Source organism: Sinocyclocheilus grahami, unplaced genomic scaffold (genome assembly GCF_001515645.1).
Source record: "Sinocyclocheilus grahami isolate Dianchi unplaced genomic scaffold, SAMN03320097.WGS_v1.1 scaffold270.1, whole genome shotgun sequence".
Taxonomy (NCBI): domain Eukaryota; kingdom Metazoa; phylum Chordata; class Actinopteri; order Cypriniformes; family Cyprinidae; genus Sinocyclocheilus; species Sinocyclocheilus grahami.
The window spans coordinates 799541-824196 of record NW_015505449.1 but is presented as its reverse complement, the minus strand read 5'-3'; the positions used below and the strand labels follow the sequence as shown (position 1 = coordinate 824196).

Below are 24656 nucleotides of genomic sequence, written 5' to 3'. Positions count from 1 at the left end.
CCAAAGCAGAATGGTAAAATAATAGTCACAAAATATAAAACGGAAGTGTCAGTATATTACAAATATAAAAAACAAGTGGTCATATTATTGATAATAAACTGAGAAAAAAAATTCAAGTTTACCAACAGAGAAATAATTTTTCACAGAACAGCGAAATAACATCTGCAGGTTTCCTGTTTTTGTTTTTTGATTTGCATATATTTCTTTTTTTTATCTCGCTTCTTGAGTGAAAATAGCTTTGGACCAGATTATGGGTTTATTTACAGTCACAGAGCAAAGCGACTCACCTCAGTGTCCAGTGGTCTGGGTTCTGGCTGCTCCGGAGCAACAGTGAAAAGATGTATGTCAGGTCAGTTCGTCTTGGTTTCTTGTACACTGGGCAGGAGTACAGATTAATGGGCGCCTTCTTGGTTTCTGTGATGCTGCTCACCACATACACATGCACAACCGGCAATGGTGTAAAGAGAACCTACCACACAAGATCACACATATATCATGGCTTTGCAAATGAAGACAGTTATACATGACAGATTAGTTGACTTGGTTTTGGAAGATCTAATGAATATTAGCACTGCATGATGGGATGTACTTCTGTATGTGCTTCAGACAATTTCATTGTAAAGAACTACACTACCCACAATTCTGAATCCGGCAGAGAATTTTATATTGGACTAGGGTGACCATACGGGCCATTTGTATGGGACGCACCCTTGCCAGGATTTCTATATTGCCTAAAATATCCAGGTTTTGGCTGTTAGCACTGTGCAGATCGATCATTGTATGACATTATTTCACGAGAGCTATTAGAGAGCAGAGCAGACGGCTCCTTATGCTTTCAAATCACTCTTGCGGTACTTTGGTGTCATACAACGATCGGCGCGCAGCTTCAAGTCAAACGAACGAACAAACACGTGTGTACATTTGCATCACTTTGATCGTTCTCACCTTCTCACGCGTGACGCGCACGATTGGTCGATTATGTACAATACCCGCATGTTATTGGTCAAACTACGTTGGATGTTTTAGGCAATATAAAAATCATGGCCAGGACATGTCCAAATAAGCATTCCTCAAAAGCCTGATGGATAATTTTTGATATTCACATTTTAACATGATTTTTCTAAAAAAAAATGATTAATGGATTATCAATGAAACCTAAGTTGTATCAGTCCAGTAATTGTACATCTTGAAATATTACTTACAATATAAAAGTTATTCTTACATTTACTGTAAAGACAAAAACTGTAAAGATTACTTTACCATGGCTCATCCATCACTTTAATAAAGACCTAAAATGAAGATTTGATTAGTACCACAGTGCTATCTGACCTTGTTGAAGTTCAGTAGCATGCCAAGGAATGTAGCGTTGTTCATCAATTTAAGAGCTTCACTCCATGAAGGTTTCATACAGGGTCTCTCGGGGTCCATGATGACCACATCCACTCGTCGCTGGAACAGCAGCAGCAGCACGCAATCCATGATCCGTATGATCAGATGTGGAGGCTTTCCCAGTTTATGCACTGTTGCGATGTCGGCAGGCTTTATGGTCTAGAAACCACACATGGTATAAAAATGTAAGTTGACTAAATTCAAGGTCTTCAAATCAACATGAAATACAAAAAATTTAAAGGGATAGTTCACCCAAAAATTTAAATTTGATGTTTATCTGCTTACCCCCAGGGCATCCAAGATGTAGGTGATTTGTGTCAGTAGAACACAAATGAAGATTTTTAAGTCAAACCGTTGCAGTCTGTCAGTCATATAATGCAAGTGGATGAGAATCATGGCTTTGAAAGTAAAAAAAAACATACACAAACAAAACCAAATTAAACCCTGCGGCTCGTGAAGATACATTGATGTGTAAAGACACAAAACGATCGGTCTGTGCAAGAAACTGAACAGTACTTATATCGTTTTTTACCTCTGATTTTGACCACAAAGTCCGAACTGTCCTGAGTGCGTCCTGGGTGCGTTCAACAGCCGGCGCCTGACGCGTCTTCTTCTTGCTTTACGGCGGATCGCAGACTTATAAGTGCATTACCGCCACCTATCTGTCAAGTGGACCATTGACACTCCTAATTGAGATTGTAGATGGAGTGTCAATGGTCTATTTGAGAGATAGGTGGCAGTAATGCACTTATAAGTCTGCGATCCGCCGTAAAGCAAGAAGACGTGGCAGGCTGTTGAACGCGCTCAGGACAGTTCGGACTTTGGGGATGAAAATCTGAGGCAAAAAACTATATAAATACTGTTCAGTTTCTTGCACAGACCGATCGTTTTGTGTTTTTACACATCAATGTATCGTCACGAGCCGCAGGGTTTAATTTGGTTTTGTTTGTGTATGTTTTTTTGACTCTCAAAGCCGTGATTCCCATCCACTTGCATTATATGACTGACAGACTGCAACGGTTTGACTTAAAAATCTTCGTTTGTGCTCTACTGAAGAAACAAATCACCTACATCTTGGATGCCCTGGGGGTAAGCAGATAAACATCAAATTTTCATTTTTGGGTGAACTATCCCTTTAAATTGTGTTTTCGAGGTGATTTAGTGTGCTCCAGACATCTACCTTTAGCGCACCCTCAGCTGCCTCTAATGCTGCTCAAGTTTAGACTCGGCCACCTTCTTGTCCCCCTCTATCTCATCCACAATAGCCTGGGCCTTATCTTTCACCTTCTGGACCTGAGCCTTCACCTTTTCTGCAGCTTGTGCCTTGGCGGTGACCTGCTAAATTTCACCTGCTTTCTGTTTAGCCACCTCCAGCACTTTCTCCTTCTCTCTCAGCTCCACACAAAGCTCATTAACAGACTGTTCGGCCTCCACGAGTCGCTCGAGACCTGCAGATGAGATCAAAGTGTTTAGAGTATGAACAGATGCTTTGGTGCTGCATCATAGAGCTTTCTTTCCTGGATTAGGTTCATTTTCATTGCTATATTTATTGCAAACATTGCAGCATTCATACAGTATACCAAAATGTATTTCTTAATGTATCTAAATGTATTTTTTACGTTAGCCTACAATAGGGTAAATACAAATGTAGATGGCCTACTAGAGAGCAAAAGTAGATTTATAAGGTTTTAATAATGTTTAATATTTTTATTTATTGCAATATTACTTTATAACATTTTAAATTATGATCCTGGCTGAAGGTTATTCAAATGTGTTATATGGTCACATGTGTTATAGACAACAAATCAAGTTTTTCTTCAAATGTGACATTTGTAAATGCATTTTCTTTACTGAAATATATTACGGTCAAAATATATATGGTTTTTAAAAAATATGTTTATACATTTAAAATATGGCCAAATGGCCAAAAACATATTGGTAGAAAATATATTTTGAAACATATTTTAGCTAAATATATTTTTTGGCCATTTTTGCATATTTTTGAAAATATATTTTAAATGTATATATTTTTTTTTTTAAATGTACAAACAATGGCCAAAAAAATAAATTCTTATGTAATTGCAATGGATGTAATTGCAAACCTGTGTTCATTCACTCCGCAAGCATCCCCACATGTTAAATTTTTTCTGTATCCTTTTATAAATGTCAAGTAGGATTTGGTCGTCACATAGGTCTGACGCCTGAAGCGCTGGAAGTACTCGGTGCAGATCTCAGCCACCATGTCTTGGAACATTCCCATTGTTTCTACCACACTCTTCTTCACCTCGTCTGAACAACGCAGTGAAGAGTTGGAGAGAAAATGCTGAGCCACAGCTACTAAAGCGTCCCGTGGCCACCGCTGGAACCAGTCCACAGTGCAGCCTGAGATGAGGCCGTGGAACTTCAGGGCACGTGAACGCAGTTTCTCGCCACCCGGAGAGAAGCAAAGAGTCACATGGCGATTACTACGCACCCTGGACAGGAAGTAGTTGTAGAGGTGGTCGATGGTGGGTGGGCAGCGTGGGAGATCCTTCTTCATAGCGGGAATAAGACTTTGGGTGATTTCATCCACCTCGTCTCGAGCAAACAGGTTTAAGACTTCTCCAGATGCCAGATCATTGTTCATGTACTCTAGAAAAGCTTCATCCTTGATGTCATTGTCTGTGAAGATGAAGGTCACGCCCTTCCCTTCCAAACCTGCAATTCTGTACAGGGCTTTCAGGTCCTCAATTAGATTAGTCACATTGTATGTTCTGTAAGGGAAGAAATTATGTTAAAAAAATTTAGCATTTGATAAAATATTCACTGAAGTACATTTAAATAATTTATAGAAAGTATCAGTACACTATTAGACCTTTCTCACTTCGCTTAACTCCAGGTTACATTATAAACCCTGCTTTTAACTCCGAGAAGAGGAACGTTTCACACTTGTAATTTAGAAGCGGTGTTAGCACCGTTTTTACCCAGGGTTATGAAACCTTGCTCCATGATCCCACAGTGAAAATCCCCTGCCATATCCTGCTCAGATTACGCAGGTTAAAAATGTAGTGGAACTTTGCAGGAGAATCTGAAAACAATATTAACATAATATCATTATTTTATTAATATACACTAGTTCAAAATGTTTTTGAAAGAATTCTCTTCTGCTCACCATTTATTTGATCAAAAATACAGTAAAAACAGTTATATTGTGAAATATGATTACACTTTGAAATAATAATTTTCAATAAATATATTTTAAAATGTAATTTACTCCTGTGATAGCAAAGCTGAATTGTCAGTGCAGTTTTCAGTGTCACATGACCCTTCAGAAATCATTTTAATATTCTGATTTGGCAGCATATTAGCAAAATGTATTACTGTTATCAATGCTGAAAACAGTTGTTCTGCTTAATATTTTTGTAGAAACCATGATTATTTATTTATTTTTAGAATTCTTGGATGAATAAAAAGTTCAAAAGAAGAGTATTTGTTTTAAATAGAAAAGTTTATTACAATGTTAAAGTCTTTGCTGCCACTTTTGATCAATTCATCAATTGATTCCTTGCTGAATAAATGTGTTGATTTCTTAAAAAAAAATGAAATAAAATCTTACTGTCCCCAAAGTTTTGAATGGTAGTGTACATAAAATATATTTCAAGAGCTAAACAATATTAATGCAGCTCAAAATTTACTTTGAAGCATACTGACCACAAGAGGGCACTCTTTTCTAATCATTTGGACCACTGTGTGCAGCATGTCTGTTTTAAAAGACTCGGAACAAAATTAAGTCAAATTGAGAAGAGACTACTGATTCCCACCCCTACATTTCATGTTCAATAAGCAATAGCTCTTTTGATCATATTATGAAGGCAGTACCTGAGCTTTGACCGCTTGCCACACTCTCCTGGTGGTGGGGACATGGGCGGCAGCTAGAGAGCACACCTCTTCTGGGAAGCCTCTTTCTGAGCAAAAATAACCACTGGCCAGCGTTTGAAAGATCTTATCTATGGAGGAGTTGGATGGCAGAGTGCAGTTAAACACACAGAACTGGCGTTTGAGTCGTTGGGGGATATCATTGCAGCCACCTCCAGGGTGGATCATGATGGCAGCCACCAGAAGCAAGTCGACTACGCTGATGAATTCCCCAGATCGTTCCAGGCTGTAGAAACCTCCTTGCACCATCAGCTGGCGAACAATCTCTTTAGTAATCTGAGTGGTGAACAAAAACACAGGAGGCTTAATCATAGAAAAATAGGATGCTATTGAGTGCTGTAGGGATGACATATTTCTGTAGACTAAAGCCCAGAAACTGAAGTCAGTGGGTTTTTATCGGGGGCATTAAATGTCATCGGGCCTCACTATTCCGCTTTCATAGCCTCATTGTGTTTTTAATTGCACTCTTGCAAACTATTCTAGCTCAAACGTTCAGGGAAAATGTTTTTAAAAGACTGAAAGTGTCAGAAGCTTAGTGATGGTGACGTTAGTGAAACTTAGTCTAGTGTAGTTTGTTTATAGCCTACAGTTATTGTATTTAGGTAACCGCGGGACCCGACCAGATTTTTTGTGCCGTGGGATTAAATTCCCGAATACAACGCGGTAGCGATCGATAACTCTGGTTTAATTTGAACGGGAGCGGGCGGTCTAACAATATCCCGTTCCCGACGTCCATTTAGAACAGCATATCTGCGCTTTATTCTTATTGACCACCGGTAGGGTACAGCTTGCGCTCAGGACTGTTATGCACGCGCTGCACATGCTTTAAACGTCACACGTTTTATTTGCGGGGTCTGTGCGCAGCATGTGCGTAACGCTCAGAGCAGGCTGTACCTGTGGTAAATATACGGCCCTCAGACAGAACAGGCAGGTTGTCGATGAGTGACAGAGCAGAATAAGGATGGAGCAAAGTGTGGATGCCCTGTCCTTGAATGACGTTCAACTCGGTTTTGTTTATATCTTGCTTAGCCTATAATTTTAAATGAAAGATGTCGTAGGCTATTTATTTATTTTATTTTATTTAGTATTTTGACAGTATTTTTTTCCTACTGTGTTGCATAAAATATTAAACTAATTTTGTGTCTTAAGATAATTCATATAAATTCAAGTCAAAGTTAAATAATAATAATTATTAATAATAATAAATTCAAGACTCTTGACAAGACGAATAAAATAAAAATTTTGTTTGTGCAGACTACACTTTTATTTGTCAGCTCTCTTTCTTTCAGTAGTGGAAATTTAAATGTGAGATTCTGGAAACGAGATCTAAATTTAGCGGGAACGGTCAGGTCGGGAAGAAAATTATTTTAAGCGGACAGCGGGTGAACAAAGAGTGAATATATAGCGGGAGCGGGTGGGTGCGGAATAGAACCTTGCGGGAGCGGGACTAAAAAAAACGTCCTGCGCAGACCTCTAATTCGAATTTCCAGATTGGCTAACAAACATTTGTCATCACTGCAGCGCTCTATAATTGTTTACTTGTTAAAATGTTTTATTACATTTACTAGTTATGCCTTGTTATTTGACAGACCCCACAAAATTAAAATCCAAAACTACAGCCCGTGTCTGTTGAGGGCATCTATATACAGTGGGTACGGAAAGTATTCAGACCCCCTTAAATTTTTCACTCTTTGTTATATGAACAAAAAATGGACAAAAGGGGAACATTTATGGCAAATTAAATCATAAAGTAGAATGTGACTCCTCACCTGATCACCCCACTCATTGATAACTGGCATGTTGATGTCATCAATAAAGACGGTCATCTTCTTCCCACCTGGAGGTCCATAGGTGGTGCCCATGCGTTTGTCTATGTAACTCTCGATAGTCTGCTGGAACATGCCAGGCAGAGTGGCCGAGGAGAAGTTTAGGCTTTTGCTCAAATGTGTTTCTGGGTCATACTTGCTCATGTAGCCCTGTGGGGAAGTTTGAATTACATAGTTTCATCAGAATTAATTTAAGCATGGCAAATTTGCATGACCAACTTGAACATGAGCGAAACACAAGCCCACATATTAAATTAATCATGTGGAATCCTATTGGAATAACTGGATTTCACCTGTGAAATTTTGCTGAGCAATGGTAAATGTGAATGCCCATTTAGCTGAATTGAATTTACACCAGTTCAATCTCAAGTTTTCAAATATGCATTGCAAACTACAAAGCCAGGAAATTAATTATAGGCAAATGTATTACTCTGCTGATAATAGCATGGATTAACTGAAACAGACATGTACCTTGATCATGACCGTCTTGGCTGTTCCCTGTTCACCAATGAGCAGGACAGCTTTGCCTTGCTTCATAATGGTTTGCATCCGGAAGTCAGTCCGTATATTGTCGACATTGGGTACAAGAATGGAGGCATAGGAACTGTGTCTTTGGGGTAGTGATACTCTGGCACCTAATGATGACATTGCAATTAAAAGGTATGTTTAAAAATCATGACTTATTCATGCACTGAATAAAAAGATAAACAGGAAGGTTGGCACAAAGAAAATAAGGAAAATTGTAGCATGTGGCATGCTATTGTAAAAGATCTCTAATGGTTTTCAAACAGTATACTTAACAAATAATGGTCTTACCCTTGTAGACCAGAGATCCCACTCACCAGTTGCACTGACCACAAACTCAAAGATGGTCTGGTCCCCCTGTGTGCTGGGAAGGTTCAACTTGGCATTGTGCTGTTTAAGGAATACCTCTATCTTGGCTCGATCATCCAATTCCAGCAAAGCACCAACAGACCACATCACAGCAAATATGAAGAGACGTTTGATGTGAGCCGCTGTTAGGTGTTTCTCTTTAACGGTTGGCAACAGGCCCTGTGTTGAACAAATCAGAAGCATTTTATATTTGAACTTCTTCAAAGTAGCCACCATTTGCCAGTCATTAACATGAATTAAACCGATTTAGTGTGTCTAAAATTCTAACTGATAGTGTATATTAATTCAATAAGCCACTCAAGCTTTATTTCATGATACCCTAAAATAATTGTGACTGTGCATCAGAGTTTACCTGTAATAAATAAATTGTTTGATTGATGTACATACACTCAAGCAGCTGCATTTTGGGGAAAACCACAGTGAAGACAAAAGTCATCAAATCCTGAGAAAAATAGTCAATAGTCTGTGAGGGCTTTTCAAAACTGTGTACAAAATCCTCTCTGACCTTTCCCTAGGCAATGGCAAAAAATCAATAAAGCTTCATATTCATAATGGCTTAAATGGTTTACAAGCGTTGTATTGATCTATTTTTATATTGATGTTTTACACACTTTAAATTACTAGATATCTCTCAAAATGTAACTAAATATTCTTATAACAGTTATGCTATACTCCAATAATTTATGTATCAGAGAGCATGTGAATTAATGTCCACATGTCTAGTTGTTACCTGATAGATAGAGTTGAAGGAGACCAGCAGCACTTCAGCATGTGTTGCTGGGATCTTTAGCAGCCAGGCCTGCAGTATGGGTTGCCAGTCCAGAACAGAGGAGCTCATGAAGACCATTCCATTGCGAGACACAGTGGCAGGAGATGCATTGTCGATGTTATGTGGCTCAAATACCACCTTGCAGTTTGGAGCCATTGGTATTCGGTCTCCATTTGCCAGGGTGAGGGTTTTGTTGTCGTCTAAGACGGAGTTGAGGTTTTCAATCCAGATAGCATCGACTGGACCATCATGAACGATCCATATGTGTTCTTCCTGTGAAATGTTTTACCATGGACCATGGAGCAATTGAAATGGCATTTTAAGTATTTACAAGTGAAATGTCATGAGCACCATAAAGATTTGACCAAGAAAATTGCTTATTGCCAATAGAGTCAAAGTTGAAGGTTACATAAACATGTCATTCATTTACTTTAAATTGCTTGTTAAAGTAACTCTCTCACCTTCTTGGCCTTTAAAGTTTTCTTCCACAGTGTGGAGAAGACACCATCTGTCCAGTCATTGGTGGCCACATCCAATGTGCCAAACATCTGAGAGGCAACAATAGCCTTGGGATTCATCCTCATTTCTTTGTGTGGACTTCCACAATCTGTCATGGCTTTCATTAGAGTGTGGATACATGTTGTCTTTCCTGTTCCACTGGGACCAAGAGTCATCATACCTACACACAGAGAACAAATAGATGGTGTGAGGACAGCATTGTGTATGCCTACATCCAGGGTATATGACAAAACTCATTCTTATAACTTTAATAAAAGTAAAATGGATAATGACTAACCATGTCTCCCTCTCTGTGTCTCACATAGTTGCACAAGTTTGAGAATCCAGGGTGGGTGTGCAATCAGTCTGGCTTCATCAGCTTGTTTGGTAATAGCAGCTTCCAGCTCAGGATAACCAGCCTTATCCAGCTGGATGCCTGGAAACAAGTCGTTTATCAGACTCATGAACAGGGGCTCATCTTCATCTACCTATATGGAAGGAAAGGCAGGAATAGAGTCAGTTTATGAAAATATCTGTGACACACTAACACATTTATCCAATTACTTGTTATTTCCAAACAGATCTGGATCAGTCATAGTCACCAGTTTGGAGAGGTTCATGTCACGCAGAACTCTCATGACCAGTCTTTTCTGGCTCAGTTGGGTTGGATCTCTTCACAGCACCTAGAGTTCTCAAAACAGACAAGATGTTCCTCAAGCCAAAGTCATAATGAACCTGTTGAGTGATAAAAACATTATCATTACGTGACTTGAATTGACTGAAATGGGAGTGCTTCATAAAAGGCTGCTAGATTTGGTGTTAATAATGTGTTTAGCTTTACCTGTTTAGAAAGCTGTTCCTAACACAGTTTGTATAGAATGTAAAATTTACGGATGATGACTTGATTTTCATGAAAACCTGCACTGGCAAGTTTCACTCTCATGATGATGGCTCGGTCAGGCACCATCATGGCCACTGTGCGGAACTGAATTTTCAAGTTCTCAGGAAGCTCCTGTCAACCAGCATAACCTGGGTTCTGTGAAGAAAAATTACCATTTAATGGAGGGTTAAATTTTGAAGAAAGAGTAAGACTGAAAAAACATGTCAGGTTGTTTCCAATATGGACACATTGATAACTGCAGTATAGTTCCACGACATACAATGTTTGTCACATTACCACAGTAAGGAAGATGCCAAACTCTCTATCCATATCCATCACATCTCCATCTGTGAATATGAATTGAGGTTTTTTGTTCTTGCACTGCAGGACGATGTAGATTTGTTGAGCAGCTACTGAGAGCACAGGCAGTCGATGCGGTTGAACTCATCAGAACAGCCCCATGCACCAGACTGAGCTAATCCTGTTTGACAAACATTATAAACATGAAACGCCAATGGAAAAGGCCACACATGTTAAATATGCATCCACTATCTTGATTAAGGTTCAAACAGATGCTCTGTATAAGGTGAATGAGAAAAAAGCCATTTGAGAAGTTAGTTCAGGTGCACTCAACCTTTATTGATGCGGCCTAGTCCTCAGAAGTCCATCTGGTCTGAGCAATTGAAGACAACCACATATTTTCCCAGGCAACGGCCCATGTCTTTGGTGGTTTCAGTTTTTCCTGTCCCAGTAGGAGCCCCTCCCATACTCATCCCTAAAGCCTGGGCCAATGTGATATAACATCTGCAAGAAACCAACCAAAAATAAATAAATAAACAGGTGGTTAATGCACTGGAGACAATAGGTGCTATTCATTAAGAGCCATTTTTTGCAGATGCTTCCTTTCATTTCTAGAACCTGGCATCTTTAATATATCTACACTTGCCTGTCAGTGAGAGGTGTGATCACCAGACGATCAGTGCAGTCAGTACTGTGCTCATTACAGTAATCAAATTCCACATCAGTGATTTGGATTATGCATCTATCCATATCCTCTTTGAAGTAGAAGCGGGACTGTTTCTGCCATTCAAAGTCTAAAGGTGACTGAATGTTCATTCGTACCTTGAAAGGAACATAAAAAGGCAATGTGAAGTTTAGAAGTGAAATAAATCAATCTTGTACAGGGTTTCTGCAGGTTTTATTTCAAATAAATATTTTTTTGAACTTTCTATTTATTAAAGAATACTGAAATGCATTATATAAAGGTTTCCACAAAAATAAGCAGCACAAAATTAATAATTATAAGAAAAGTTTCTTGAGCAGCAAATCAGCATATTAAATGATTTCTCAAGGATCATGTGAGTATTGATGCAGAAATTCAGCTTTACATCACAGGAACAAATTACATTTCAAAATATATTCAAATAGAAAACAGTTCATTTAAATTGTAATATTTCACAATTTTACTGTATTTTGATCAAATAAATGTAGCCTTGGTAAGCATAAGAGAATTCTTTCAAAAACATAAATATTTCACTATTAAATGATAGTGTAAAATAGATTGTTTGTGTTCAATTTGGTCTGTAAGTATAAAGCTATTTCAAGTGAATGATGCTTACAGTAAGTAAGGCTGTCAAGGCTATTTTATTCACTTAAACATCGGATGCATCTTTAATACAGATGATGCTAATGTATTTTTCGATGAGTCCGCGTTAGCAATACCACACCATTTGCTACTCAAAACTAGTCCAAACTAATCGTGTTTCAAGGGGTCCCCCGGTAAAAATACACATTATTGCGGTCGCTTCAACCTGCGGACATGAAAAACAACCTGCGGCAACACTGATACAATAGCCCAATTCCACGTGAAAAGACTTGGCAACACTGTGACGGATAGTAATGTCTTCAATGGACACAACCACTGTCGCGGCGCGAGCACAACAGCTTGAAGTTGTCTAATTTGGCACGGTCTCCCTGCTGCCCAAATATTAGTAAGGCTTTCCTCTGTGCATACATATCCTTACAAGTACAATTTTAGCTGTATTATTTGTGTCCCCTTCAAAAATAGCTCTTAAAAATGTTTATGTTTATTGTCCCCCCCAGCTGTTAGACGAAATTTACGCCCCTGGCTGAAAGGGTCATCCCTTTGGTCTTCATTTGGACAACCTTAGAGTGGCCCGCCGTGTTGCAATCTCAGACAAAATTAGAGGAATGCTGACAGTTAAATAGGGTTTTTCATATAATTAAGGAAATTAGCACCACGAGCCAGATTAACACAAGTAACTTGGAGGTATCTGTAAGTGTTCAAATATCTAATTTAAGTTTTTTATACTGTGCTTCAGAATACAATTAATTTATGAAATATACTTAAAACTTCCCTTCTACTCCTATTTTATTACCTGCTGTATTTTAAAAGCTCGATGACAAATAAACGTATATTATTATGTAGTATATATTGTATAATTCATATAGTATGAGCAACCCATGTCACATTTAATATTTACTAAATGCTGCTTATGATGACCATAAATATGTGAGAACTGTTATATGGCATAATGACATAATTCTAAAATCCCAAAGTTAGATAAACGCACCTGTATGGTGTGTGAGTCAGATGCCTGACCCAGTATCTCCAACAGGACAGGGTCAGAGACGAAAAAGAACCATGGGAAGACGAGGCGTTTCTTTTTCCAAGTATCCACTCAGAGATTTCTGACACACTTCCAGTTGTTCCAGAAGGTGTGGCAGCAGCTGCTGCAGTCTCATCCCCGACACAGCACTGAACGACACCAGGAATCTCGTGTGCCCGCTGCATTATCCTCTGCCATGATTTGTTGATGGTTTGGAAGCGTTTAGCCTCCTGTAGAAAGTAAATTTTCAGAAATGTTAAATATAAAAAAATAGTTCAATATAATAATAAAAAAAGGTTATTCCACGTAATATCTGTTCTTTGCACTTATGTATCATGTTGCACTCATCTATTGTGTGCATCACATGGGCAGTGCTATTTTGTGCAATGCATGCGAGTGAGTGTTAAGAGAGATAGTTTAGGGGCCATTCACACTTTTTTTTTTTAAACAAAAATGCAAGACGCTGGCAGTGGAATAGTGAAAAAATGCAAGGTCTCAAGACGTTTTTTTTTTTTTAAGTTTAATTTCTTTTAACTTGAGTGTTATGGTTTTAGAACACTGTGTCATGCGCCAGATGCTGAAAAAATATGAGCACAACGGTCAGATGGAAAAGTAGCGCAGACGAATGGAAAAATGTGTTTTGTGTAAACAGCCCCATAGAAGGTAGCTGCCTACAGTATGTAGATAGCGGACTGCTCATAATGTACGAAAAAAGGAATAATGTATTTGGATTCATGCTACCTGCGGCAGTTGTTTGGCAATATCAACACCCACAAACAAGCCTCCAGGTACAGCCAAAGATTTTGCACTGTGAGCAACTTCTCAATCACCTCTGAACTGTTTGACAACTTCTGCACCCACTGCTGGATGGTGGGCTTAAACAGAGCATTATATCTGAAACCATAATTCAAACAAATTTACATTAAACTGTAATGAAATTCAATACTAAATTTGCATGGGATTTATTTTTTGCCAGTGTATTAACCACCATACATATAAAAAGACACACATAAATAAACACAAATGAGTAAAACAAAATACCTGTTACTCATTAAAGACCCAAGCACCATAAGACTGTCCTCCATTAACACCACTTTCTCAGAGGTGTCCGATCCCTTTAGCAGCAGCTCTCTGCGATTCCTGGAAGGGTTAATTATTTTTTTTTTTTAATGAATTGATTTTATGGCAAATTAATGAATTCAATTACAGATGAATTCCTTCTCTGACCTGAATGATGTGAACGTCAACTGATGACTGCTCCATTGACATCTTTGAGTTTGGCCTCAATGTCTCACTCCTTAACGACACTGATACACACATCCTGGCACCCAGCAGGTTTTCATAAGTTACTGACAGCCTTGTGCTTTTTATGCAATCAATCTGACTCAAACCATTAAGGTTGTGTTAAATGGAATATTTTGTCTGCACAATACTTCAATATCTTCTTTGTTCTTTAGAAGAGGTGCTTCCATGATATTTCGAAGGATAAAATTTGCAGCTTCCACTTCAAACTTGTGGCCGGTAAGATCAGTTAAGTGCTGCCAATGTCGGGGCATCATTGCCTAGTTGTATGTTAATTAAAAAAATGTGTATGTTAATAAAAAAAATAGCTTGTTTGCTGTGTATAAATGCAATATGTTTCAATGAACAGATATATGCTTTACATCAACTTATTTGCCATCATGTACAGCAGAGGACAGGTTTCATTAAAGTCATCAATGGTCTTTTTCAGATCATTGAAAGCTTGCCACTCTTTCAGGGCTCCCAGGTAGCTTACGAATCCTTGAAAATAATTACAAAATATGTGCTCAAATTCACTTAATTCAATATACAATATTTGTTAATTAGTTTAGTTAGAAAGGGAAAATCATAAAAACCTATTCTGAAAATCCAGCAGTTCACTGTTTATCTTTTCTATACTGAGGTTGTCACATAATATGTCATAGTAGCCAGAAACACTGTCAATCACAGAATTGTAGAGGCTGTACAGCTTGTACAAAAAGTTGAGCTCTCATTTGATTCTGTGAAGATCAGGATATTCTGAGAGGAGAAAAAAAGAGAGAATTATTTTTTTTTAAATAAATTAATACTTTCAGCAAGGATGCATGAAATTGCCAAGAAGTGACAAAAAAAAAGATATGTTACAATAAATCAAAGAATATACAGTTGTGAGGGATACAGTCTGTTCAGTGGGTTGTACTGTTGTATACCATGGTGTGGATCATTTAGATGACAAAACACTGACAATTTCCAGTTGACAAAAAATGACAGCTAGAAATGTGAAAATTAGATCCAGAACCATAAGACTGTATAACCTGTTGAACAGATTATATGCCTATCCATCACAGCATCATTTTCATTCAAAACAAAGTAAACATGGCATCTACCCTGTCCTTTCTGAACCTAAACCCATATTTACATGGTAAAAAACACAGAAGCACCTCTAACAGGGAGGCCAAACAGTTCTTCATCAATAGAAAAGGTGACATATTTCCTCCACAGTTCTTCAAACTTGGCCTGATAAACTTGCAACCTGTCACTGGCTTCACGTGGAGCCAAACCTGCAACTCCAGGACCACTGAACACACAAACAAAGGCTTTATTAAGACACTATAATCACTGACAGAGGTACGTAAGAGACTGCATGAAGATAATTTGCAAATTAACCTGTTGTCATAGTCAGCATAGAAAGTTTGCAGTTTGCTGGAAGACCTCAACTCCAGCTACAAGCTCTGCCTTCATTTGAGGTTAAATTTCCAAAAGTTTATTCCGTTTCCTTTGCCTTCAAATTAAAAAAAGTTGAACATACATTTACAAACAAACCTAAATCCCAAGAAGACAAGGTAAAGATGATTCTCTACTTCCTTGATGAGACATAAAGTAGAAAAATTAAAGAGAATAAACTACTATTTATTTTAATACTATTTCATGTGGTCTCAAAAAACCTTCTCTTACCATCACAATAAGTTCCTTCAAGCGTACACAACCCCATCAATCTTTTCCGCATTTCCATTATTGAAGAACAGCTCATGGCGATTTAGCAGAGCGAACGATTCCTCCACTGGTCCTCTGGTGGTCTCTATCCGTATCTCCTGCAGGGCGGCCATGGTTTCCCTCACATCATCCAGGTCAGAGATTGGCCTCTGCAGCTGCTTGCTCACCCCATCCACAAAAGAGCTAATCTCAGCCATTGCCACAGAGGCCTTCTGGTTTAGAGCCGCACCAAATGCACGTTTCCAGGTGCGGCACTCTTGAATGAGGGACAGTTTGAGGGAGTCAGTTTCATAGAGGATGGGGCAGACAGTGCATGCTGGAAGCTCTTGAATCCGGGTTTCAAATGTCTAATCAAATACATGTAGTGGAAGTTAGGATCACTCTCAGTTAGACTGCAGCTATCTTTACATTTTAGGAGACTTATTTAACAATTACGTACAGAATACAGAGATAGTTGGGTGCTGAATTCTAAAAATAATGGTTTGGTCGCCAAAAATGCTTTCACTTGTTCTGCTGGGTCCTAGATTGGATAAAAAGCATGAAATGTCAGACATTTTGATGTCCTGATGTTACACAATGTATATGTGCCTGTCATAAACATGTCTGGATCATATTTCATTCCTAAATAATATATATATAATTATATTATATTTAATATATATATGTGACCCTGGACAACAAAACCAGTCTTAAGTCACTGGGGTATATTTGTAGCAATAGCCAAAAAAACAATTCAAAATGTCAAAATTATCGATTTTTATTTTATGCCAAAAATAATTAGGATATTAAGTAAAGATCATGTTCCATGAAGATATTTTGTACATTTACTACCGTAAATATATCAAAACTTAATTTTTGATTAGTAATATGCATTGCTAAGAACTTTTTTTGGACAACTTTAAAGGCGATTTTCTCAGTATTTAGAATTTTTTTGCACCCTCAGATTCCAGATATTCAAATAGTTGTATCTCGGCCAAATATTGTCCCATCCTAACAAACCATACATCAGTGGAAAGCTTATTTATTCTGCTTTCAGATCCTTATGACTGGTTTTGTGGTCACCTGTCTGTCCAGAGTTCTCAGCACGAGTGGTTTAGTGACTAGAGCCTCATCTCCAAGCTCACGTGCAGCTGCCTGCTCTGCCTGTGGAGTCATAAGACTTCTACAGCTAACTAACCTCTGATAAAGTTTATGACGCAACTGTCACATGCCACTAATTACCACAGGATAGTTTTGTAATTATCAGGGTGTAAAAATGAGCAAAACTCAAGTGTACATCGATGCACTTTCCATGGACAATTGAAGTCTGTGAGGCAATGTATTGATAAGCTTAATTTGTTTTGCAAGACTTCTACAGCTAACTAACCTCTGATAAAGTTTATGACGCAACTGTCACATTCCACTAATTACCACAGGATAGTTTTGTAATTATCAGGGTGTAAAAATGAGCAAAACTCAAGTGTACATCGATGCACTTTCCATGGACAATTGAAGTCTGTGAGGCAATGTATTGATAAGCTTAATTTGTTTTGAACCCAGATCATCCCTTTAATTCTGTTACCTCCAATTGTTCTTGTTGGACATAGGAATATTTTCAGAGTGGAATATCCTTTGCCATTGAAAGCACCATGTTCACAGCTTTATTGAGAATGCCCTGCACAAGGACAAATTAGTGTTGAGGAATGAAAACTAAAGTTTTAGAATTGAAATTCATATCAATATGTATACACATGAAGATGTCAATTTCTGATAAGTTTATAAAAACACACCAAGAGTGTCAATCAAACCACATTTTATTACTTATTATTCTGTGTTTTATGTATATACTGTATACTGTATACACAACTGTTCAAAGGTTTGGGGTTGGTAATGTTTTTGAAAGAAGTCTCTTGTGCTCACCAAGGCTGCCTTTACTTGATCAAAAATACAGTAAAAACAGTACAATATTATAACAATTTAAATTAGCTGTTTTGTGTTTGAATGTATTATAAAATGTGAAATATTCCTATAATAACAAAGCTGAATTTTCAGCAGCCAATATTCCAGTCTTCAGTGTCACATGATCCAGAAATAATTCTACTATGCTGATTTGGTGCTGATTTGGTGCCCCCCCCCCCAAAAAAAACATTTTGAACAGAAGCACAAGTATACTTTACATATTGATATTATGCTCCTTGTTGTTTTCACGTCAGTACCTGTATCTGTACGAAACTTGGTCTGAAGACAATGTTGGGAATGGCCAGCTCAACAGTAACCCTGAAAAGAGGAAACTGAACGGTAGCGTCACTTTGAGATGAAGAACGATACTTGGAGCTCACAACAAGCAGCCGACGCCACAGAGAATCCAGAGAGCATTTGGTGGCTTTCAAATGAAGAACACAATATTAATGAGTGACTCAAAAATGTGATACAAGTAAGGGTCTCAATTTTCAGATAAAACTCTGATGCATGATCCAACAATGCATGTATACCTCTAACCAGGGCCTCTGTGTTCCTCTGACATAACTGTCCCATCATGATATAGAAAGCACATGGCGGGCAGTATAGACAACATGTCTTCTGCTTGGCATCAGGGTGCAGACATTTGTAGTTCTGAACATACACATCAAGACTTTCTCAGAAAACTATACTTATTATGTGTAGTTAGAACGAGTAATATCACACATAATGAGCTACAACCCATCTAAACAAGTGCTAAAAAGTATTTCATAATTATACAAATTATGAACAGTTCAAAAGTGAGTTATTGTAGATAACTGATATATTTACAGCACCTCCAAGCTGACCCTTTCTGAAGGTTTCAGCACTCTCCACAGTTCTTCAACCATCTCCAACATTGAGCTCTCCACCCGCTTGCTTGCACTTGAATGAAAACAAAGGAATCCTTCAATTATTTTTAAATCACATTTAACTATGGACCTCAGTCAGGATACTGTATACCACATTTATTTAGACATTCATAAAAACAAGGCTTTGAGAGGTAGAAGTATGATCTGTTCAAGGTTTTATGCCTATTCGACTGTTTGCTTGTCAAGACAGCACCGAAAAACAATGGATTCTCTCTAGTGAATGGGTGCTGTCAGGATGAGAGTTCAAACAGCTGATAAAAACATGAGGCTTATTGTAATGTTTTTAGCTGCTGTTTTGACTCTCATTCTGATGGCACCCATTCACTGCAGAGGATCCATTGGTGGGCAAGTGATGTAATACCAATTGCATAACAAACTCATCTACATGTTGGATGCCCTGAGGTTGAGAACAATTTCAGCAAATTTTTCAGAGGAACTTTTTGAACAGTCTGCCTTTGTAGCCATCAAATTAAATATAGTTGTTTTCACCATACTACTCTGTGACAACAGATTTTGAAAGTGTCACTCACATCTTCAGTGTTTGTCTTGCAGTGTTGACAGTGGTCTCTGTATTGGTGAGGAACATCTCAGGTGTAACTAGCTGATTTTTGGGCAGTGTCAACAGATTGGTGGAAGCCATGGATTCTAAGGTACGCTCGATTTGACATTCCAAAATATCCATAACAACCTTCACTACTTGCTCCAGCTCTTGCAGTGCTTTGTACACACAGCCTATGACTGAGAAACAGTGGGAAAAGACTTAGTATATTGGTCCATAGGTACAAGGTAGGATTAGACATTGAATAGAATTAACTTAATAAGATTTCACAAACTCTTAAGACAGTGCATACTGTATGACTCTTCACAGGCCACATAAACACTGCAGGTAAATTAATTCTAAAGTAGGTTACTTAATGTTGTTCTATACACACAAACTTTAGGAGTGATACTGATATTTTGTTATCTAATGCAATGAAATTCAGATTTTTTAAATGTGACTTTAGTGTCCAAATACTTTTTGGGGCCACTGTAAACTTTTGCAAACAAAAATAACCATTAAAGGTTTCATTGATTTATTTTTTTTTTTTTTTACAATGGTCAATATTGAGGTAAGTCTATGAGAGAATGGTCAGTCCAGGGTAGAGGGCAGTGTCCACATATCTGATGAAGGGCTTCATCTGGGACTGTAGCACACTGGGTATCCTCTTGACTACTGCATCAAAGTTGCTTAGCATCTCCTGTAATCTGAGACCAGTGAAATTAATGTACTGTATGTATTAACCTTATATTTCAATTTAGATAAATAATTTATGCTTCTTTGTTCATGAGATGAGATGCCTTGCATTGATCCTAACCATCATAGAATCTGATTTGGAACACTTCATAGGCAGCGACTATACATGCAACACAAATAGCACTGCTTTAATAACCATTAAAGATTAAAGGTTTCATTGATTTTTTTTTTTTTTTTTTTTACAATGGTCAATATTGAGGTAAGTCTATGAGAGAATGGTCAGTCCAGGGTAGAGGGCAGTGTCCACATATCTGATGAAGGGCTTCATCGGGGACTGTAGCACACTGGGTATCCTCTTGACTACTGCATCAAAGTTGCTTAGCATCTCCTGTAATCTGAGACCAGTGAAATTAATGTACTGTATGTATTAACCTTATATTTCAATTTAGATAAATAATTTATGCTTCTTTGTTCATGAGATGAGATGCCTTGCATTGATCCTAACCATCATAGAATCTGATTTGGAACACTTCATAGGCAGCGACTATACATGCAACACAAATAGCACTGCTTTATGCAATAATATTGCATAAATAAGGTGAAAATTATTGGTGTAATATGATCACTGTAGTTTTAAAGGAGTAGTTCACCCAAAAATGAAAATTTGCTAAAGATTTACCATCCAAAATGAAGATGAGCTTGTTACTTCATTGGAACAAATTTGGAGAAATGTAGCATTACATCACTTGCTCACCAGTGGATCCTCTGCAGTGAATGAGTGTCATGAGAATGAGAGTCCAAACAGCTGATAAAAACATCACAATAATCCAACTGAAACCTTCACTTCTGGCAACTTTCTTCAGTGACAAAGTCCATCCTCTGTTGTCCTCTCACATCAAATTCCACCAAAATATTTGTTTATCACTGTTTTTACTTGTAAATGGAGCTTGATCTGTGCATATTTCTCGCCTGATTCAGACGAGACTTTTCAATATTGCTAAAAAAAATCTATATTATAGATAGAGGACTTGTTTGAAGTTAAAAACATCTTAATGACAGATTTGTTTATTATAAACACACAACTTTTCACTTCATAAAACATTAACTGATGCTGGACTGGATTAATGTGGATTACTTGTTGCAATGTTTTTATCAGCTGTTTGGACAGCCTCCATTCACTGGTGAGTAAGTGATGTAATGGTAAATTTCTCCAAATCTGTTATGATGAAGAAACAAAATATTATAGATAGAGGACTTGTTTGAAGTTAAAAACATCTTAATGACAGGTTTGTTTATTATAAACACACAACTTTTCACTTCATAAAACATTAACTGATGCTGGACTGGATTAATGTGGATTACTTGTTGCAATGTTTTTATCAGCTGTTTGGACAGCCTCCATTCACTGGTGAGTAAGTGATGTAATGGTAAATTTCTCCAAATCTGTTATGATGAAGAAACAAACTCATCTACATTTTTGGCTGAACTATTCCTTTAATGTAGGGTACATCTTTTATGCACTCACTTGGTACGATGCTCCTTCAGCTGGGGTTCTTTGGCAGCCATGTTGTGGATAACATCAGGTACATTAGCACCTAATGTATACATGTTTTTTGTCTCTTGCAGTACCTCCAGGACTAGAGGGTCAAGATTCACATAGAACACCTATCCACAAATAATGCAGGCTTCAATTACCAAATCCATAAAATAAATGTAAATTATTATTTTTTAGATTTTATGAGTATATAGTTTGGGTTTAATAAATAATAACAGATAAAAAATTAAAATTTCTAATAATTTTAACTGTTTTAATATAAAAAATAAAGGTGTATACATTTGCAGTAATGTTCCATTTTGCCAAAGAATAATGTCTTTTGAAATTATAACTTGAAGTGATAAAATAAACTTGTGAACCTTGGTTTCTGGGTGTCTAGTCAGCAGTGAAGCTTTGAGACCATATAGTCCCGGTTCCACACCATCAACCCAAGCTTTGTGATTTCATACTCCAGAAGCACAGCAGCAAGTTTGTTGTATGCCTGAATAATCTTCCTTCTCTCTGGCATCTTAAAGTCAAGACAAAATCATTTATTTTCTTAAAAGATGCTTTTCAGGCACAAATTCCATTAAAATTCAAATAAACTGTGTTCATCTACTGATGACATGTGACAATCTTGTCGTTGTAAAGTACCTGCATAATGTCCAATATATTTTTTAGGATCTGCATTGGCAAATACATTTTTCTAAACAGATTTTGTGACCACTGAATTTTACTAGCCAACTGCAACAGAAAATGTAAAACAATATGAACATTTTAGTCCCAGTAACAGTGTTTTCTTGTGTTGGATATTCTGAATATGTGTAAAATAAGTGTGAATTAGAGTTGAACAGTTTGCTGATCACTCAACACTAAACTTACGGGAGTCTTGAATTGTGCAGAAGAGGGATTGTTCTTCTCTCTTTGGTAGAGTTTGCGCACAAACTCAAGGTCACATTCATACCGTTGCAGAACTATATACTTCTGGGTGAGGTCCATTTGTCTGCCCACACTGTTCTCAAATTTGGACAACAGGTCAAGGACCTGATGAGTCTGTGGGTGCAGTAAATAAATCCAGTAAAAAAAATTCCTTTTAGTGTAGGAGGAATATATTTATGTAATCTTTTGGTCATGAGCTGCAATGAATGGATCAGTCATTCAAATGTTCAATTAATAATCTTTTACAGTACCTAGGTGACAAAAAGGGCCTTACAATGAGTGGAAGTTGAAGCCAAGTGTCAATCAGTGCATCAAGAGACTGATACAAGCCCTGGATTTGTTTTCTGAACTCAGTGAAGTCATTGTCAAACAAAAACAAAACATGTCATATGAGAGATGGATCATGTCTAAAAAAAAACACTTAACTAAATCTAAGAATATACAGTCATAAGAGACCTTACCTCTAATTTGCGGTGGTCAAGCACATTGTAGGTCTTGGATTTGATGCTGGTCACAATCGTTTGGTAGCGCATGTATATTTTCTCAACACCATCTACTTTCATAAACTGCAGGCTTGAAAAATCTTCAAGAGTTGTGGCCATGTCTGTTATCTTCTCCAGACGTTTGCAGAATGTGCCAAACTTTCCAAAGATGTAATTTTCACTGTTGGTATGACACAGCAGAGCACAGTTAAAGTAAATACAGGGTTCAATTTTGATTTTAAGTTGACTTTAAAGCTGTGATTTACGAACCTCAATTCAAATTGTCATTAAAGAGGGTTCTCCTGTAATTTCTCTTTCATTCGGTGGAAGTATTGCTGGTACTCCTGGTTCAGCTGAACAAATTCTTTCATCCGCTTAAGCAGTTCCTTCCTAAATGCGAATACAGACCAATGTATTTTGTCTAGTCAAATTTAGAGACGCAGTTCAGCATCTTACATAAGACCAACCTGTCCAAGTCCCAGATTTTTGTCACCCCTTGACAGAGATAAGCCTTGCTGGTGGTCACCATTTGATTGACCTTCACAAAGAGCGAAGTCATGTGTTCAGAGGTGTTGTAATAACCATAAATATCCTAATGACACCAAACATTTGAATGTTAGCGTAAATTCATCGTTTTAGGGCTTTGTTAAAAGAGTAACAGCAATGGTGTTTTGTACCTCATTAGTGCCTGTTGTGATAAACAGCTTCTTCTGTCCAGTGGCTAAATTTGTGGTATCTATCCAAGAATGGGACTGTAGAGAAATACAGGCAGGCACAGCTTTTTAATACCATGCTTTTAGGATGTTTTGCAGTCACCATCTAGTCATGTGTTTTACCGTTTCTGTGACTTGGTAGAAGAATGTTTTGTGATTCTGAGGACATTAGTAGTAAGTGTAGTTTTACAAACCTTATCATCCGAGATGATAGCCTCCTCGACTTCCGTGTGCCCCAGGCTGATCACCTCTGCAATGATTGAGACGATGTACTTGTGTCGGCCATCAAGAGCTGCTCTATACGCTCATCTTTGAGAGCTTTGACTTGTTTAATTTTCTCCTTTCGGGCTTCATTTGATAGTATCACCAACCACTTCCCCGACACCTGAGAGAGAAGGACAAGTCAAGTCAGCTTAAGTGCAAACTACAGACACTAGAGTGCTTTCCTCCCCAAATCCTTGTTTATTTTCCAGGTGGATGCCAAGTACTTCTGACCCAGGATCGGCTGTCTCTTGCTCTGTGCCATTGGCATCCATAGGGAGAGAGTTTTCATTTTCTGACATTTTTGTGAATCTCTTCCTGGGAGTTAAAAGTATAGAACTTTAAATTAGGCATTTTTATCACTCAAGGACACCCAGGTTTTACACTGCACGTACAGGATATGAAGATATTTTAATGTCATTGCTAACATATGCACAATTTAGCGTTACTTTCTTTTCTGTAAAACTTTTTTCAAGCATGAGATTTTACCCCCGTGCGACTTTTAGGACGATTAACGTTACATGCGTTTAAATTTGAACCGTTTGTCAGCAGGAGTTTGGCTTAACGGACATAACGAACATCCAAGTGTAAATCAATTAGACTTTTTGGGAATCATTCCATACACGAAAAATGTACTTTCAATTAATTAGAAAAATTACAGGATACTTAGTCAGACTGTGCCAATTTTGGTGGCTTGAAAGCTCTTGGTCAGACAGAAATATGCAAACGCAATATGGGACTTCTGGGGATATTTGATCGTAAGTAAAACAGCTTTAAATCAGCTTTGACGGGCCAACATAATAACAGTTAAATAACATATTTTATCAATAAAGTCTTTACTAAAAAATT

The 24656-nt window shown here is 37.7% G+C and overlaps 1 pseudogene; it reads right to left on the bottom strand.

Annotated features, from left to right (window-relative positions):
• Window positions 1-283: 283 nt before the first annotated feature.
• LOC107599722 (dynein heavy chain 8, axonemal-like) lies at window positions 284-24109 on the bottom strand (annotated as a pseudogene).
• Window positions 24110-24656: the final 547 nt, after the last annotated feature.